This window comes from Hylobates moloch, unplaced genomic scaffold (genome assembly GCF_009828535.3).
Source record: "Hylobates moloch isolate HMO894 unplaced genomic scaffold, HMol_V3 SCAFFOLD_18, whole genome shotgun sequence".
Taxonomy (NCBI): Eukaryota; Metazoa; Chordata; class Mammalia; order Primates; family Hylobatidae; genus Hylobates; species Hylobates moloch.
In genome coordinates this window covers 59905245-59921824 of record NW_026652293.1, presented here as the reverse complement: position 1 = coordinate 59921824, position 16580 = coordinate 59905245, and the positions used below count along the sequence as shown (strand labels likewise).

The 16580-nt window shown below is 43.8% G+C and overlaps 1 protein-coding gene across 4 annotated transcripts in view; it reads right to left on the bottom strand.

Moving 5' to 3' along the window:
* The window catches only part of COQ8A (coenzyme Q8A), a 69481-nt gene that overhangs the window by 43112 nt on the left and 9789 nt on the right, over positions 1 to 16580 (bottom strand). Inside the window, exon 1 of one of the 4 annotated variants that reach the window (XM_032137150.2) lies at positions 2036 to 2192. The exons of 1 other annotated variant lie outside the window; for it this stretch is intronic. The gene's annotated coding sequence lies outside the window, so the exon portion shown is untranslated. Of the gene's footprint in view, positions 1 to 1090; positions 1170 to 1238; positions 1358 to 2035; positions 2193 to 16580 lie in introns of those variants that run through there. 2 more of the 4 variants (XM_032137149.2, XM_032137151.2) reach the window with 2 other exon arrangements.

Genomic DNA, 16580 nt, shown 5'->3' with positions numbered 1-16580 from the left:
CATCCGGCTAATTTTTGTATTTTTTTTTTTTTAGTAGAGACGGGGTTTCACCATTTTGGCCAGGCTGGTCTCGAACTCCTGACCTAAGGTGATCCACCCGCCTCGGCCTCCCAAAGTGCTGGGATTACAGGCGTGAGCCACCGCACCCAGCCGCCTGAGTCTTAAAGATGCTGCTCCTGTAGCTCCCCTTTTGTCTCTCCTCAGGAGAAAGGCCTTCCTCCAAAAGAAGAGTCTCCCAAGAGCCCTCCTGCCAGGACGACCCACCCATCCACAGCGTGACAACTGGCAGGCTGGCATCAATGAGAGTTCAAATCCTTTGGCAATCAGGTAGGCCTGGCATGACCAGCTACTCAGTCCTGTCACGTAGATCCAAGGCCCAAGTGAATGTGCACAAGTTTTTCAACAGGCTGCAGGCCCGACTCAGGCTGGAAGACTGCACACAAGCCTCTCACCCTTCAGGAAGCTGACATCTCTCACCCAAATGGGGAGTCTCAACACCCAAACCTGCCCCTGCAGCACTCCCCATCGCCCAAAGAGGGTTTGGCAGAGGGGCTGTTACCTCTGTGTAATGGGTGAGAATGAGCCTCGGAAAGGCTCGAGTTTAGGGGAGTAAGCCCAAACCACTCACAAGACCCCCCAGTGTTTGGAGAAGAGGAAAGGCCAAAGAAAAGCGAAAGGAAGAAAGGATCAAAAAGGATCCCCTGTCCCAAGTTCACACAAAATTCCCCCCTGTGAAGCCCAACAGCTGGCTCCAGCCAATGAAGTCAAAGCTCTCACCTAAACCTGCAGCCAGGGGCAACGAGCCTAGAGCCCCAGACACACAGTGCAAGGGGATCTGGGAGTGAAGAACAACATTATTAGAAAAGCAAAGCAGGAAAGCTGTATTGGCGACCAAAAGGCACGGGCAACGGGCATTCGGCAGCGGGAAGGCGGTCGGGCAAGCAGCGGGCGTGTTCCAGGGACCCAAGGCTCTGCACGTGGCCCTCGTCTCCTCCCCGAAGCAGGACCGAGGGGCTGAGGTGGACCCAGGGACGTGAGACGGCTGCAGAGGACACACCCTGCACCTGAGGCGCCCCCACTGCGTCCCGACCTGAAGCTCGCGGCCAGCGAAACTCGCGGGGAAGCTGCGCTGTCACGTGAAGAGAATGCAAGAAGGGCTCAGGTGGGTGTTGACCCCAGCTCTGGCCGCAGCCAGACGGCACCCGGGCACGCGGCGGGCCGCCGGGTGGCAGCCTTACCCGGCTGCAGGAAGCTGGGATCCGCAGTCACCTTCTAGCCGCCTCTGCTCCCGTCTCGGCGCGCTCGCCACCGCGCTGACGCCCACCACGCGCTCCGGATCTGTTTACCAACTCACCCGCTCCGGGGTAGCCCCAGCGCACAAGCCCCGCCCCGCGGGCCGCTCCCATTGGCTGCGCCGCCGTCCGCCTGCCGAATGCCGCTCTGCGCGTGGGAGCGTGCTCGGCCCGTGCTCCCGGCCCGTAGCCAATCGCGACCGAGAGCGGAGCAAGAGGAGCCAATGGGAGGCTACCTTAGCGGACAGGGCCCTCCCGTTCTCCTTTTCCCCACCTCCCCGCTACCTTTCCCTCTAGCAAACCTGGGCTGGAGGCCTGGCTTTGGAGTTGGTGGCCTGCGCGCATGCGCCTTGAGAACGGGCGCCTTTTTTACTGCGATGCAGTGTGCGTGGCCGCAAAGGCACCCTGTGTGCCTGTTGCCTCCAGATTGGTGCTTGCTGGGCCTCTGCGCGGGCCTGGGAGGGGAGGCTGTGGACCAAGCAGACGCGACTGCGGGGCGTGGAGGGTGCCGCCGCTTTAAGGACCGGGCGATGCCTGTTCTTTGCTCCTATGTAGCAAGAGCCCCTTTCCAAGGGTCCACAAAAAGCACTCCGAGGAGGGGAAGCGCGGCGGGCAAGGCCGCGCACTTCCACCTCCGGCGTCGGGGTCCTTCAGGCTAAGGATGCTTGCTTTGTGTGGCGCCATCCTCAAAACAGGAAGCCTCTGCCACCCGCGCCCCGAGGGTAGAGAGATAGTACCCTCACCGGAGTCGCTGTCCGCGCGCCGGTCTCGTCGGCGTGCAGGTGCACGCAGTCGCTGACAGCCGGGGTTTTGGGGGGCGCGCAGCCAACACGGGATGGAGCTCGGGTCCAGCCCTGGGCGGGGCTGCTAGGCACCGCCACCACCAGCACGCAGATTTGCCCCGTCGCTCTCTCCCTAACGAGAAAAGGAACGTATGAGCCAAAGTCGGCTGACAATTTCCACTCAGATGACCCCAAACACTGGTCTGCAGCTCTGTTAGTCGTTCTTGTGGAAAAAAGAAATAACAATTTAGTTTTTCATAAAATGAAATACTCAAGCCAAAGGATTGTTCCTTATTCTGAGCCTCCCCCCGCCTTTTTTTTTTTTTTTTTTTTTTTTTTTTGGTATTGTGAAACGAAAATTCACTCTGCCAAAAGGAAAAAAATTAAGCTGAAAGCTGAGTCATGCAAGCAACTGCCTTTCCTTTTGTTCCTAAGCAGATAGCTACAGATTAAAGGTGAAGTGTCTCCACTCTACGTTCACCTTATCTTGTGTAAAGTGCCGATTTACTGAGCGCCAGACAAATACATAATTGTTGCCCTACCTGCTCCCTTTATCGCAACATGTGGCTTCAGTAATGTGAACATACCTTCCATCTTTCCCCTCCAGCCTGCTTTTCCCCTTTAAATATTGAAGCCCTCAAAATCATCTTTGGAGAAAGGCACAGACCTGTCTTCTGGGCGCGAGTCCTTCACCTTCACAACATAAATTTCTAAACTGATACAGGTACTTTTTGCTTCACAAATATTATTTAATTGAAAGTCGTTTGTTTTATATTATCACTTGGAAAAATTTGAAGTTAGATGTTCTATGTTGATGCCTAAAATTGGGGATAGGGGGCTGCTTTATTATAATGAAATCCAGAAGTGAACCTAACTTCACAGTCCCCCATCGGCTCCCCAGAGATCTGCCTGAGTCCCCAAGAACAGAATTCTAAGTGTGTGTGATACGGGCGAACACAAGCTCTGTGTCAGGCTCCCTTCTTCCTAAGAGTAGGGGGGGGCTTTCTTCCAAGGAGAATGGAGACTGTGCCTTGTGGCGTCTGTGGCTGGGCACTGGTTGGCTGTTGGGTGCTCCTCTCTGCACAGACATTCACATGCCCTCCCCACAGTCCATGTTCTGCCTCCCCCATCTTCACCACACTAAATACAAAGTAAATTTTAAAGGACAATTAAGGAGTTATTTTGGCTAGCAAGTTTCAAGTAACTGCCCCAAACAGTTGACAACTTGCCTTGATTAGGTCAGCTGGCTCCCTTTTCCCACACAGGAGAAGACGACCAAGCCTCAAGGCCTTTCAGGGTGGCGGTTGCTTCCTCCTACAGTAACTGTTCCCTTACACAGTTATGCTGTTCCCTCCCTGTTTCCTCCAAGCTCTCCCAGCCAAGTGACCCACAGTTTATGGAATAAGAGAGTTCTTGGTTCATTACTTCCTGAATCTTACGAACTCTACCCCATCAGATTTCAGCTGGATAAGAATGTGATTGTCATCAACTCCTGCTTCTGCTAAGTGGGAAGACGATGTGGTGCTTTAGTTTCACAAACATGGGGCAGGAATTGGCCACTTCCATGCTAGCTCAGTGCCACTCCAACAGCAATGCCAAGGCCAGCTTCTCTCCTAAAGTACCTTGAAGACAAGCATAACCCACCACCACAAACATTAGCTTTTCTTCAAGGACTACCAGTCTGATTTACTAGAGAAATGACCTCCAGCTCGTCTATGCAAAGACAGGACCTTCCTCAAATTAATACAACTTTGATCTTACTCCCTGTGAAATAATGACCTCAGCTTTATTATACTAAAGACACATTTCTTTCTTTCTTGACCTGGCTTTTACTGCAAAGATTTTCCCTGCAAATTATTTTTCAGGTGTGATAATGGGATTGTAGTTAGATTTTTTAAGAGAGTCGTTATGTTTTAGAGATACACATTATCAGATGAAATAATACTATATATGGGATTATCTTCAAAATATTACAGGACGGAGGAAGTGAATAGGCCATGGGTTTCTTTACATTACATGCCTATGTGACAGGTGAATTTCTACCCTGGCTTACCTTTAGGAAACAGGATACCTGTGGTCAGAAGGTGCCCCACACGACCAAACACTGAGATCCAAGATGGCAACTCACTTGACCTCTGAAGAACTTCTAACTTCATTATAATCTAATTTCCATGCTAAATGACATTCCCACCAGCACCATGACAGTTGATAACCACCATGACAATGACCAGAGGAAACCATAACAGGACAAAAAAAAGGAAGGCAATACTCTAGTTTTGAGAAGTTCTCTGTCCATTCCCAAAAAAGACATGAATATTATCCCCTAGCTTTTAATACCCAACCCCTTCATTAAAGAGGCCCTATATTTGTGACTTCCTGACTTTCACAAGCTGAGAAGTTAATTCGTGAACCAAGCTCCTGCTTCTGAATTCCGTGGCCATCCAACAAGGCCTGCACTACTTGACACTTGCTTTTGTTTTTCCCAAATTGGCTTTGGGACACCAAAGAAGGAAAGACTCCATTTTATGGGGGACCAGCTTTGTTGGTAACAAATTGATAATAGTGGAAGATGAATGATGAGTCTATGGGGGTTCATTATATTATTGCCTATATATGTTTCCAATTCTCTATAATAAAAAGATTTTTTAAAAAAACAAGGTATCTGCAAAGAACACCCAGCCTGAAGATAACACTAATAATGTGGGCAGGGTGAACAAGAAGAAAACAGTGAATAGGCCGGGCGCGGTGGCTCACGCCTGTAATCCCAGCATCTTGGGAGGCCGAGGCGGGCGGATCACGAGGTCAGGAGATCGAGACCATTCTGGCTAACACGGTGAAACCCAGTCTCTACTAAAAATACAAAAAATTAGCTGGGCGAGGTGGCGGGCGCCTGTAGTCCCAGCTACTTGGGAGGCTGAGGCAGGAGAATGGCATGAACCCTGGGGGGTGGAGCCTGCAGTGAGCCGAGATCGTGCCACTGCACTCCAGCCTGGGTGACAGCGAGACTCTGTCTCAAAAAAAAAAAATAAAAAAAAAAACAGTGAAGAACAGTCATTACTATTCTTGTTAACCTCACTACAAGGCAAGGGCAAGGACAGATCTAACTGTAGCTGATAAGAACACAGCCTTTCAAATTTTGAATAAAATTCAAAATTATCAAGAAAACATTTGAAACATAGATTTCATTCATGGAGTACCTCACTCTGATTGTTGTGCCTGAAAGTATTAGTTAATGATCATATACTGCCACCTTAGTTAAGACATTTTTTTAAAAATGTATCTATGAGTACAGTATTATGTAATATAAACACACTCAAACAAATGTGTGTGTGTGTATTTTCCCAATAACCAAAGATTCCTGTGCCTGGGACTTTAGGGTGAAAAGTATGATGTTCCAATAACTTTCCTCTGATCTTCAAACTTCTCCCTTAATAACAGTGACAGAGGAGACAATCAGTTTTTCCCACTCTGCTGCATTCCCATCCTCATACAAACCCGTTGAAAAATCTCCTGCGCTCACCTCCATTCTCATTGCTCTCATTTTCAGCAAAATTCCTGGAACAATTATCCATATTCATTATCTCCACTTCCTTTTCTCCTATTCTACCGAAAGCAATCTAGTCAGGTTTGCCACCTCTCCACACCATTCCCCTAAAACTGCTCATCAGTGACCTTTCTGTTGCCAAATCAAATAGTCATTCTCGGATCTCATCTTAAACTATCAGCTGCATTTGACACAGTTGATCACTCCCTCCCTCTTTCTTATGGGTTTCCCTGGGGATTATAATGAACATCTTATAACATTCTAGTTTGGATTAATGGTAACTTAATTTCAATAATATACAAAAGCTTTGCTCCTATATAGCTCCATTCTCCCCTCTTTTATGCTGTTATTGTCCTACGGATTACATTTTTATCCATTATATGCCCATCACCACACGTTTATAATTATTGCGTATTTATGCTGCCTTTTATATTTACCTGATTTCCTTTACCAGTATTCTTCATTTCATGTAAATTTGACTTAATGCCTCAAGTCCTTTCAGCCTGAAGAGCACCTTTTATTTCTTACCGGGAAGATTTGTTAAGTGATGAATTTCCTCACTTTGTTTATCTAGGAATGCCTTGATTTCTCCTTTATTTCTGAGGGATATTTTTGCTGGATATAGAATGCTTAGTTGACAGGTATGTTTGTTTTTTTTCTGTAGCATTTTATGTCATACCATAGCTTCTTGGCCTCCAGAGATCAAATGTTAATCTTATTGAAATCCTGATACAAGGTGAGTTGGGTTTTTTGTTTGTTTTTTTTTTGCTGATTTCAAGACCCTCTCTTTGCCTTTGGCTTTCAACAGTTTGATTATCATGTGTCTAGGTGTAAGTCTCTGAGTTTATCCTATTTGAAGTTCAGTGTGCTTCTTGGACATGCTTATTTATACTTTTTATCAAATTGGAAGTTCTTTTTTTATTATACTTTAAGTTTTAGGGTACATGTGCACAACGTGCAGGTTACATATGTATACATGTGCCATGTTGGTGTGCTGAACCCAGTAACTCGTCATTTAACATTAGGTATATCTCCAAATGCTATCCCTCCCCCCCTCCCCCCACCCCACAACAGGCCCCGGTGTGTAATGTTCCCCTTCCTGTATCCATGTGTTCTCATTATTCAATTCCCACCCATGAGTGAGAACATGCAGTGTTTGTTTTTTTGTCCTTGCAATAGTTTGCTGAGAATGATGGTATCCAGCTTCATCCATGTCCCTACAAAGGACATGAACTCATCATTTTTTATGGCTGCATAGTATTCCATGGTGTATATGTGCCACATTTTCTTACTCCAGTCTATCATTGTTTGACATTTGGGTTGGTTCCAAGTCTTTGCTATTGTGAATAGTGCCACAATAAACATACGTGTGCATGTGTCTTTATAGCAACATGATTTATAATCCTTCGGGTATATACCCACTAATGGGAGATGGCTGGGTCAAATGGTATTTCTAGTTCTAGATCCCTGAGGAATCGCCACACTGACTTCCACAATGGTTGAACTAGTTTGCAGTCCCGCCAACAGTGTAAAAGTGTTCCTATTTCTCCACATCCTCTCCAGCACCTGTTGTTTCCTAACTTTTTAATGATCGCCATTCTAACTGGTGTGAGATGGTATCTCATTGTGGTTTTGATTTGCATTTCTCTGATGGCCAGTGATGATGAGCATTTTTTCATGTGTCTGTTGGCTGCATAAATGTCTAATTTTGAGAAGTGTCTGTTCATATCCTTTGCCCACTTTTTGATGGGGTTGTTTTTTTCTTGTAAATTTATTTGAGTTCATTGTAGATTCTGGATATTAGCCCTTTGTCAGATGAGTAGATTGCAAAAATTTTCTCCCATTCTGTAGGTTGCCTGTTCACTCTGATGGTTGTTTCTTTTTTTTTTTTTGAGACAGAGTCTTGCTCTGTCGCCCACGCTGGAATGCAGTGGCACGATCTCGGCTCACTGCAAGCTCCGCCTCCCGGGTTCATGCCATTCTCCTGACTCAACCTCCCAAGTAGCTGGGACTACAGGTGCCCGCCATCACGCCCGGCTAATTTTTTTTTTTGTATTTTTAGTAGAGACGGGGTTTCACCATGTTAGCCAGGATGGTCTCGATCTCCTGACCTTGTGATCCGCCCATCTCGGCCTCCCAAAGTGCTGGGATTACAGGCTTGAGCCACTGCGCCCGGCACTGATGGTAGTTTCTTTTGCTGTGCAGAAGCTCTTTAGTTTAATTAGATCCCATTTGTCTATTTTGGCTTTTGTTGGCATTGCTTTTGGTGTTTTAGACATGAAGTCCTTGCCCATGCCTATGTCCTGAATGGTATTGCCTAGGTTTTCTTCTAGGGTTTTTATGGTTTTAGGTCTAACATTTAAGTCTTTAATCCATCTTGAATTAATTTTTGTATAAGGTGTAAGGAAGGGATCCAGTTTCAGCTTTCTACATGTGGCTAGCCAGTTTTCCCAGTACCATTTATTAAATAGGGAATCCTTTCCCCATTTCTTGTTTTTGTCAGGTTTGTCAAAGATCAGATGGTTGTAGATATGTGGCATTATTTCTGAGGGCTCTGTTGTGTTCCATTGGTCTATATATCTGTTTTGGTACCAGTACCATGCTGTTTTGGTTACCGCAGCCTTGTAGTATAGTTTGAAGTCAGGTAGCGTGATGCCTCCTGTGATGCCTTTGTTCTTTTGGCTTAGGATTGACTTGGCAACGAGGGCTCTTTTTTGGTTCCATATGAACTTTAAAGTAGTTTTTTCCAATTCTGTGAAGAAAGTCATTGGTAGCTTGATGGGGATGGCATTGAATCTATAAATTACCTTGGGCAGTATGGCCATTTTCATGATATTGTTTCTTCCTACCCATGAGCACGGAATGTTCTTCCATTTGTTTGTATCCTCTTTTATTTCATTGAGCAGTGGTTTGTAGTTCTCCTTGAAGAGGTCATTCACGTCCCTTGTAAGTTGGATTCCTAGGTATTTTATTCTCTTTGAAGCAATTGTGAATGGGAGTTCACTCATGATTTGGCTCTCTGTTTGTCTTTTATTGGTATATAAGAATGCTTGTGATTTTTGCACATTGATTTTGTATCCTGAGACTTTGCTGAAGTTGCCTATCAGCTTAAGGAGATTTTGGGCTGAGACGATGGGGTTTTCTAGATATACAGTCATGTCATCTGCAAACAGGGACAACTTGACTTCCTCTTTTCCTAATTGAATACCTTTTATTTCCTTCTCCTGCCTGATTGCCCTGGCCAGAACTTCCAACACTATGTTGAATAGGAGTGGTAAGAGAGGGCATCCCTGTCTTGCACCAGTTTTCAAAGGGAATGCTTCCAGTTTTTGCCCATTCAGTATGATATTGGCTGTGGGTCTGTCATAGATAGCTATTATTATTTTGAGATACGTCCCATCAATACCTAATTTATTGAGAGTTTTTAGCATGAAGCGCTGTTGAATTTTGTCAAAGGCCTTTTCTGCATCTATTGAGATTGGAAGTTCTTTTCTTCTTCAAATATTCTTTCTGTCCTTTTTCTCTCCTTCTCTTTCTGGGACACCCATTATAAGTATGTTTGTATGCTTGATGGAACCCACAGATTTTTGAGGCGCTGTTCATATTTTCCCTTCATTCTTTTTTTTTTCTGTTCCTCAAACTGGATAATCTGAATTGACCCATTTTCAATTTTGCTTATTCTTTCTCCAGCCTGCTCAAATGTGCTGTTGAGCCCCACTAGATTTTTCATTTCAGTTATTATATTTTTCAACTCCAGAACATCTGTTTGATGATCTTAAAAATAATTTATATGTTTTTATTGATATTCTCTATTTTGTGAGACAAAATTTTTATACTTTTATTTTGTTCTTTAGACACGGTTTCATTTATTTCTTTGAATATATTTAAAGTAGCTGACTTGAGGTCTTTGTCTAATAAGTCTAATGGCAGAGACATTATCTATGTTCCTATTGATTGCATTTTCCCTTGTGCATGGGCCATACTTTCTTGTATCTTTGCATGTCTCATACTTTTTGTTGAAAATTGGACATTTTAAATAACATAATGTAACATCTCTGGAAATTAGACTCTCCTCCCTCCCCAGGGTTTGTAGTTATTGCCCCTTGTTATAGTTGTTGTTCTTTGTTTAGTGACTTTCCTAATTTGTAAAGTCATCATGATGTTACTGCTCCATAGATAATATACGTATATGAAATTCTCACATTTTGCACACCCAAAATCAACTAGTTAACTTTAATAATTTCATCTTTTATTTATAAATGACGCATCAAATGTAGTCTTTATTTATAATACCTGGAAAATCATTTTATACACTGGTTGCAATATTTTCTCATTAACACTAGATTCTAAAGTGGAAGGGCTGAATTTTCTGTATGAGAAGTTGATTAATCACAGTTTTCGGATCTGGAGAAAAAGTCCTGAGGTGTATTTGTAGAATAATAATTTTCATGCTCCACATTACCTAGCTGTGTTCAACAGCAAGATTCTTTTTGATACTTGGGCCATTTAGGGCATTAATTAAACATGGTTAAGAATAAAAACAGGCCAAGCACAGTGGCTCACGCCTGTAATCCCAGCACTTTGGGAGGCTGAGGCGGGTGTAACACCTGAGGTCAGGAGTTCAAGACCAGCCTGGCCAACATGGCGAAATGCCGTCTCTACTAAAAATACAAAAAAAAATGAGCCAGGCATGGTGGTGCATACCTGTAATCCCAGCTACTCCAGAGGCTGAGGCAGGAGAATCGCTTCAACCTGGGAGGCGGAGGTTGCAGTGAGCTGAGATCACACCACTGCACTCCAGCCTGGGCTACAGAGTGAGAATCCATCTCAAAAAAAAAAAAAAAAAAAAAAGAATAAAAACAAATTATAACTGTACAAGCACAAGAAGAGGTGTTTTCAAGCAGATAGATGCCTAAAGCAACCAAGTCACAGCCTGTACACCTGCTCTCCATGGCTGTCCACTGTGTCCACTCCACACCCCAGGGCCTCTCAGAGAGTTTTGTCATAATGGGAAAAAAATTGCTTAAAAATTATTCTATCGGCCGGGTACAGTGGCTCATGCCTATGATCTGAGCACTTTGGGAGGCCGAGGCAGGTTGATCACCTGAGGTCAGGAGTTCAAGACCAGCCTGACCAAAATGGTGAAACCCTGTCTCTACTAAAAATACAAATTTAGCCAGGCGTGGTGGTGCATGCCTGTAATCCTAGCTACTTCAGCTACTTGGGAGGCTGAGGAAGGAGAATCGCTTGAACCCAGGAGGTGGAGATTGCAGTGAGCCCAGGTTGCACCATTGCACTCCAACCTAGTCAACAAGAGCGAAACTCCGTCTCAAAATGAAACAATTATGCATTAAATATAAGAAAGTAGGAGTCAAAACAGATTCCACTATTGCTTTGTTTTATTTTTGGAGACAGGGTCTCACTGTCACCCAGGCTGGACGGAGTGCAGTAGCACAGTCATGGCTCACTACAGCCTGAACCACCTGGGCTCAAGTGATCCTCCCACCTCAGCCTCCTGAATGGCTGGGACTACAGGCAAGCACTACCATGCTTGACTATTTTATTTTTTATTTTAATTTTTTTTGTCAAGACAGAGTCTCACTATGTTGCCCTGGCTGGTCTCGAACTCCTGGGTTCAATTGATCTGCCTGCCTCTGCCTCCCGAAGTATAGGTGTGAGCCACCAGGCCCACCTACTATTGCTTTAAATACACAAATTTCTCATTATACTTTTACAAACCACTATTTGGGAAATGTTAGATTATGTGATCACTGGATTTCTTCTTCCCCTAAAACTTTTTTCTATTTTTAAAAACTCTTGGCCGGGTGCGGTGGCTCACGCCTGTAATCCCAGCACTTGGGGAGGCTGAGGTGGGCAGAATCACAAGGTCAGGAGATCAAGACCATCCTGGCTAACACGGTGAAATCCCATCTCTACTAAAAATACAAAAAAAAAAAATTAGCCGGGCGTGGTGGTGGGCGCCTGTAGTCCCAGCTACTCGGGAGGCTGAGGCAGAAGAATGGCATGAACCCGGGAGGCAGAGTTTGCAGTGATCCAAGATCATGCCACTGCACTCCAGCCTGGGTGACAGAGCAAGACTCCATCTCAAAAAAAAAAAAAAAAAAACTCTTGTACATTTTAATTAATTGATTTCAATCTTTCATTAGGTAATAATACATTCATTTGAATATTTAAACATCTATTTTATAAAGGTTTGCAGTGAAGTCTTGCCTAATTCCATCCCTTTCCCACCCACTTCCCAACCTTCATGCCCCAAATTCCCTTGCCCTCCCACATAAACATCTTCCCTGTTATTAAGTTTCTTATCTCTTTTCAGTTTCTTTATACATAAACAAGCAAATACAAACCTATACTTTTATATTTTATACAAATGGCCTTACTATGCACTCAGTTCTGCTTTTTTCATGTAACAATATAGCTTGAAGCTCTTTCCAGATCAGTACATAGAGAGCATCCTCATTCTTTTTCTCAGTATTATATTATATGGATGAACCATAATTTATTTAACCAGTCTCCTGTCCTACAGACTGTTTCTATTATTTTGCTATTACAAACAGTGCTGCAGTGAATAACCCTGTCTGTTTTCAAAATGTGATTGATGGCCAGGCACGGTGGCTCACGCCTATAATCACAGCACTTTGGGAGGCCGAGGCGGGCGGATCACGAGGTCAGGAGATCGAGACCATCCTGGCTAACATGGTGAAACTGGTCTCTACTAAAAAATACAAAAAAGGCCGGAAGCGATGGCTCACGCCTGTGATCCCAGCACTTTGGGAGGCCGAGGCAGGCGGATCATGAGGTCAGGAGATCGAGACCATCCTGGCTAACACAGTGAAACCCCGTCTCTACTGAAAATACAAAAAAATTAGCCAGGCATGGTAGCGGGCGCCTGTAGTCCCAGCTACTCGGGAGGCTGAGGCAGGAGAATGGTGTGAACCCAGGAGGCTGAGCTTGCAGTGAGCCGAGATTGCGCCACTGCACTCCAGCCTGGGCGACAGAGTGAGACTCTGTCTCAAAAAAAAAAAAAAAAAAATGTGATTGACTTGGACCTAAGCAAGGCTGGGTCTGTATGCCGAGAGTGGTGCCAGTGCAGAGCCCAAAGGGCTCTTGCTGTGCTCAGAGGCCTGACACGCATGACTCACTGGCTCCATGATTAGTCACATCCCTCATCCCTCAAACACTCAGTGGTGAAAACCCAGCACAAACAGATCATTTCTCGAGCCCCAGGAATGCACCATTGCAGGCCACAATCTGAGGAAGTCACTAGATGCAGGAAAATCCAACCCAGTCCTGCTAAGAGAATGACTTAGTTCAACTCTGTTGAACAAAGGCAAGACTAATTACTGTAATTAGCTGACTATACAATTAGAAGTGATTAAGCACATTACAAAAGAGGCTCAGAATCCCCACAACTGGAAACATCCCAGCTCAGTCCCTTAACAACGTCTGCGGCTTTTCTGTTTTCATAGCTTATGCTTGCAGTACATGTCTACCTTCTCAACAGAGTATTATTTTTCCTTTCAACACACTGTAGCATATGGACATTAGCCAAGTATATCATAATCATTGGTTACTTTTTCTATGCTTAAACTGAGATATAATTTATATATGGTAAAATGGACAGATCTAAGGTCTACAGTTCATAAATTTTACAAATGAAAATATCCTGTAACTGACACCTGAATCAAAATATAGAACAATTTTATCCCTCCAAAAAGTTCCCTCATGTCTCTTTCCAATCACTGCCTCCCAGCTCCCTCTCCCCAGGCAACTATTCTAGGTTGATTCCATTAAGGGAAAATAACTGGAAGGTTATTTTGGCCATTCAAAATTAGGCAAGTAGTCATTGAATTGAAAAAAGCATATAGGGCCAGACGCTGTGGCTCATGCCTGTAATCCCAGCACTTTGGGAGGCAAGGCGGGCAGATCACCTGAGGTCAGGGATTCTAGGCCAGCCTGGCCATCATGGCGAAACCCTGTCTCTACTAAAAATACAAAAAATCAGCCAGGCACGGTGGCGCATGGTCCTACTCGGGAGGCTGAGGCAGGAGAATCACTTGAGCCCAAGAGGTGGAGGATGCAGTGAGCTAAGATCATGCCACAGTACTCCAGCCTGGGTGACAGAGATGTATACATGTGCCATGTTGGTGTGCTGTACCCATTAACTCGTCATTTACATTAGGTATACCTCCTAATGCTATCCCTCCCCACTCCCCCCACCCCATGACAGGCCCCGGTGTGTGATATTCCTCTTCCTGTGTCCAAGTGTTCTCATTGTTCAATTCCCACCTATGAGTGAGAATATACGGTGTTTGGTTTTTTGTCCTTGCAATAGTTTGCTGAGAATGATGGTTTCCAGCTTCATCCATGTCCCTACAAAGGACGTGAACTCATCCTTTTTATGGCTGCATAGTATTCCATGGTGTATATGTGCCACATTTTCTTAATCCAGTCTATCATTGATGGACATTTGGGTTGGTTCCAAGTCTTTGCTATTGTGAATAGTGTCACAATAAACATATGTGTGCATGTGTCTTTATAGCAGCATGAATTATAATCCTTTGGGTATATGCCCAGTAATGGGATGGCTGGGTGAAATGGTATTTCTAGTTCTAGATCCTTGAGGAATCGCCACACTGTCTTCCACAATGGTTGAACTAGTTTACAGTCCCACCAACAGTGTAAAAGTGTTCCTATTTCTCCACATCCTCTCCAGCACTTGTTGTTTCCTGACTTTTTAATGATCGCCATTCTAACTGGTGTGAAATGGTATCTCATTGTGGTTTTGATTTGCATTTCTCTGATGGCCAGTGATGATGAGCATTTTTTCATGTGTCTTTTGGCTGCATAAATGTCTTCTTTTGAGAAGTGTCTTTTCATATCCTTCGCCCACTTGTTGATGGGGTAGTTGTTTTTTTCTTGTAAATTTGTTTGAGTTCATTGTAGATTCTGGATATTAGCCATTTGTCAGATGAGCAGATTGCAAAAATTTTCTCCCATTCTGTAGGTTGCCTGTTCACTCTGATGGTAGTTTCTTTTGCTGTGCAGAAGCTCTTTAGTTTAATTAGATCCCATTTGTCTATTTTGGCTTTTGTTGGCATTGCTTTTGGTGTTTTAGACATGAAGTCCTTGCCCATGCCTATGTCCTGAATGGTATTGCCTAGGTTTTCTTCTAGGGTTTTTATGGTTTTAGGTCTAACATTTAAGTCTTTAATACACCTTGAATTAATTTTTGTATAAGGTGTAAGGAAGGGATCCAGTTTCAGCTTTCTACATATGGCTAGCCAGTTTTCCCAGTACCATTTATTAAATAGAGAATCCTTTCCCCATTTCTTGTTTTTGTCAGGTTTGTCAAAGATCAGATGGTTGTAGATGTGTGGTATTATTTCTGAGGGCTCTGTTCTGTTCCATTGGTCTATATCTCTGTTTTGGTACCAGTACCATGCTGTGTTGGTTACTGCAGCCTTGTAGTATAGTTTGAAGTCAGGTAGCATGATGCCTCCAGCTTTGTTCTTTTGGCTTAGGATTGACTTGGCAATGCAGCCTCTTTTTTGGTTCCATATGAACTTTAAAGTAGTTTTTTCCAATTCTGTGAAGAAAGTCATTGGTAGCTTGATGGGGATGGCATTGAATCTGTGAATTACCTGGGGCAGTATGGCCATTTTCATGATATTGATTCTTCCTATCCATGAGCATGGAATGTTCTTCCATTTGTTTGTGTCCTCTTTTATTTCGCTGAGCAGTGGTTTGTAGTTCTCCTTGAGGAGTTCCTTCATATCCCTTGTAGGTTGGATTCCTAGGTATTTTATTCTCTTTGAAGCAATTGTGAATGGGAGTTCACTCATGATTTGGCTCTCTGTTTGTCTTTTATTGGTGTATAAGAATGCTTGTGATTTCTGCACATTGATTTTGTATCGTGAGACTTTGCTGAAGTTGCCTATCAGCTTAAGGAGATTTTGGGCTGAGACGATGGGGTTTTCTAGATATACAGTCATGTCATCTGGAAACAGGGACAATTTGACTTCCTCTTTTCCTAACTGAATACCCTTTATTTCCTTCTCCTGCCTGATTGCCCTGGCCAGAACTTCCAACACTATGTTGAATAGGAGTGGTGAGAGAGGGCATCCCTATCTTGTGCCAGTTTTCGAAGGGAATGCTTCTAGTTTTTGCCCATTCCATATGATATTGGCTGTGGGTTTGTCATAAAAAGCTCTTATTATTTTGAGATACGTTCCATCAATACCTAATTTATTGAGAGTTTTTAGCATGAAGCGCTGTTGAATTTTGTCAAAGGCCTTTTCTGCATCTATTGAGATAATCATGTAGTTTTTGTCTTTGGTTCTGTTTATATGCTGGATTACGTTTATTGATTTGCATATGTTGAACCAGCCTTGCATCCCAGGGATGAAGCCCACTTGATCATGGTGGATAAGCTTTTTGATGTGTTGCTGGATTTGGTATGCCAGTATTTTATTGAGGATTTTTGCATCGATGTTCATCAGGGATATTGGTCTAAAATTGTCTTTTTTTGTTGTGTCTCTGCCAGGCTTTGGTATCAGGATGATGCTGGCCTCATAAAATGAGTTAGGGAGGATTCCCTCTTTTTCTATTGATTGGAATAGTTTCAGAAGGAATGGCACCAGCTCCTCCTTGTACCTCTGGTAGAATTCGGCTGTGAATCCATCTGGTCTTGGACTTTTTTTGGTTGGTAGGCTGTTAATTATTGCCTCAATTTCAGAGCCTGTTATTGGTCTATTCAGAGATTCAACTTCTTCCTGGTTTAGTCTTGGGAGGGTGTATGTGTCCAGGAATTTATCCATTTCTTCTAGATTTTCTAGTTTATTTGCATAGAAGTGTTTATAGTATTCTCTGATGGTAGTTTGTATTTCTGTGGGATCAGTGGTGATATCCCCTTTATCTTTTTTTATTGCATCTATTTGA